The sequence below is a fragment of the Corvus brachyrhynchos genome, unplaced genomic scaffold, assembly GCF_000691975.1.
Source record: "Corvus brachyrhynchos isolate BGI_N302 unplaced genomic scaffold, ASM69197v1 scaffold1042, whole genome shotgun sequence".
Lineage (NCBI taxonomy): Eukaryota > Metazoa > Chordata > Aves > Passeriformes > Corvidae > Corvus > Corvus brachyrhynchos.
Window position 1 is genome coordinate 10,683 of NW_008236485.1, and position 3,237 is coordinate 13,919.

Here is a 3,237-nt window from a genome sequence, read left to right on the forward strand (position 1 = left end):
ACTCCACAGCCGTAGCAGGAGCCACAGTGGGTGGGGCAGACACCAAGTATTGGGTTAAAGTGTAGTGAAAAACCCGAAGCAGCAGCAGAAGAAACAGTGGTGCTGGGCAGCGTCAGCCGGGCTCCCGCAAGCAGTCAGGAGAAGCTCCCTCTGGAGGGGCTCGGGGCTCGGAGTCTTAGGTTTTCCTCTGGTGCACCCGAATAGATGGTGAGGGTCCTTTTCCAGTGAGGTCAGGTGTTCAATAGCTGCTCTTGTGAGCAAAGGCTCACCCACAGTAGGAGAAGCAGTGGGAGGACAAAAGCTCTGCAGTGGCAGCGAATCCTGGTGCCCAAAACTAGGCAAGAAAATAAAACTCTATAGTCGACTCGGCTACAGAGCAGGTATTTGTTTATTCAGTGCTGGGACTGAGGGGGGTCTCTTGGCCAAAAAATCACTCAATCTTCTTTAGCCTTTGTTATGAATAGATATGAGAGTTTACATAAGTCTCTGCCTTTTGCCCAGGCCTCCAGCAGCAGGCAGTAGCATAATTGGGGGGGCCAGCACTCCAAAACCCACTCTTGTTCACAAGTTTTTTTAATAATGGCCAATTAGGTCTATTATAGAATGAATTATTTATTTAATAGAAACAAAACTAACAGACATAAGACTTTAAACAGACTATTTACTACACAGGACTAAAACAAAAAGAACTACTAGTAGATAACATACAGTGCACGATTAAAGGTACCTATTTACAGCTAGGGAAGAAATAGTATAGATTAAGATTCAATGTATATTACCATCCAATTGCTGATGGGGAGCACGTCGAAATCCTTTCCCTCAATTTCCGGAAAAGTAACGGCGAAGATGTGTCCATGCTTCTGGGAGTAGCAGTCTTACACATTTCCAGGGAATGTGTAAGACGCTTCTACCTCCGTGATAATTTGTGTGGCTTTTATAGTGTAAAACATGCCTTTTGTGACTAATATTTATTTTCTTTTATCTCTTCCCACATCTGCTCCCCATACCAAGATGTTGATTCTTGGTCAGGCTGCAAACCTTTTGGTGCCAGGAGATGACCCCTTGCTGGGCCTTTGAGGCACTGGTTTTACCTCATGGAGTGATAGTGCAGGTATCTCTTGCCTCTATGCTATAAAACTATCTACTTTCATATATGTGTGCACTATCATTGAGTATTTTGATACACATTTGATATGGGGAAAAGACTCCACTACTGGAATAAGTAGTAAAGTAGGTATGTTTATTCTAGCGCTGGGACGCATGGGGGATAATTCCTCCAAAGTCATGGGTGCCGACAGCTGCATTCAGCTTGGTATATATCGGGTTACAAGCTCCATATTCATTAAGTTTCCTAATACGCCTATACATATTCATTACCTAGCCCCGCCTAGCCTCGCCTCGTATTATAATGAGCTCAAAAGTCATTTACATCTGGGTTGTGCTTGCGCAGTGTTGTCTGGTGGTCATGGGCAGGGGTCTCCGGGATGAAGTAGGAGTCTTCCTCAGATGAAGTAAAGAGTCTTCCTCCTTCTGAACTTTTCACCTTGCTTCCCTGTGCATGCTCTTTATGTCCCTGGCCCAAGTCCAAACTTCAAGGCTGGTTTAAGTTAGTTTTAGGTTGAAAACAGGATCTTTGGTCAAGATTCCTTCTCTTTATCAATAGTCTTCTATCTTCTCATCCTGCTTTGGTAGGCACAATAAGTGTTGAGCAAGCTGTATGCATTGTTTTTAACAAACCGCTTCTTGGCAAATCATTTAACCTCTGCTTCTCCCTCCTCCCCCTGATTCACATTGTTTCCTTAAGCTGTACTATTTCTTCAAAAGATATTGTATTAACATTGATAAGAAGTACCTGCTGATGCTTCAGCTTATGTAACACAGTGTCTTGGGGTGAATTTATGATGTGTATCCCATGTTGCTGCCCTATGCCTCTAAACGGAGCCTGAGAGGGGGAAGGAAAAACTGAGCAAAACTTTTTCAAAGCAGTTTGCAGCTCGTTCAAGGTCACACAGAGATAGCAACTTTTTTTTTCCCAGCTGCGGCAGGGGAGGGAGGAAGGACCCGGCTTCCTGCTTTCCAGTCAGTTTTTGGCCAGTTGTTCAGCTTCTTTTCTCTCCGGAGAGAGACTGAGAGTTGAACTTTGCTTTTCCTTCCCTGGAATTTCGGATTTTTCCCCTTTTCTACTGGACTGCTTCAACCTCAGAGCACATTGGGAGGACTTTCCACCGGGCACAGAAGGCCTGGCCCTGGCCCAAGCCCCAGCTCCGAGGAGACCAAAGGGAGGACTCGAACACTTTCCCAGGTTTTTTCCTCTACCGCGAAAGATTTTACCATCTAACATTATTTTCCTTCCCATGTGTTTGTTAAATAAATAGTTTTATCTTCTTCACTTTCCTTCGAGGAAAATTTATTTTTTCCCGAACCTGGTGGGGGAGGGGTGGTTGTGCCTTCTCTCAGAGGATATATTTCTAAATTTGGCCAAACCGGAACAAATTTAGATGTTACATGATACATGTAAGACATGGTATTAGATTCAGAGTGTACATGGTAGTTAAGGACAGTCTAATTATTAGTCCATTGCTGGGGAAGAGGAAAGTTTGGCAAGGGAATTTCACAGATATGTAGGCTTGACAATAGACCTCTGAATGTAGAAACTGAGGATGAGATAGAAATGAAAGCAAGTTTTGATATAAAGTAAAAGATGTTTTGCTGAACCAGTGATCACTGAATAACTGAGAAGGCAAAGGTTGGAGATGAGTTGGAAGGAGATTTTTATGATTAGGGCAAAGGTATGTGACTACAAACAAAGACATGTTTTTCACCAAGTAAATAAGTCTCAAGAAGAGCATAAGTAAATAGAAAACATGTTTCTACCAAAAAGAGAGATATTGCAGGCAAACAAGACATGTCAATGTGGCAGGTAGAAGAAAGGTCTGAGAATTTTCCACTGTAAGCTTAAATTGTAGCATACTTACTCTTGTGATTGGATAATAATGACTACAATATGGTAATGGTAGTAGCTATGATAGCCTATAGGCAAATGTAAAATTATTGTGTATGGTGCTTATTGGTTGTCATGTATTAAGATACTGTCTTGGGGTGACCTTATGATGTGTATCCCATATCGCTGCCTATGCCCAGAAATTAATTTTTGTGCCTTTCTATGCCTCTAAACTGAGCCTGAAAGGGGGAAGGAAAAAAAACTGAGCAAAACTTTCTCAAAGCAGTTTGCAGCTC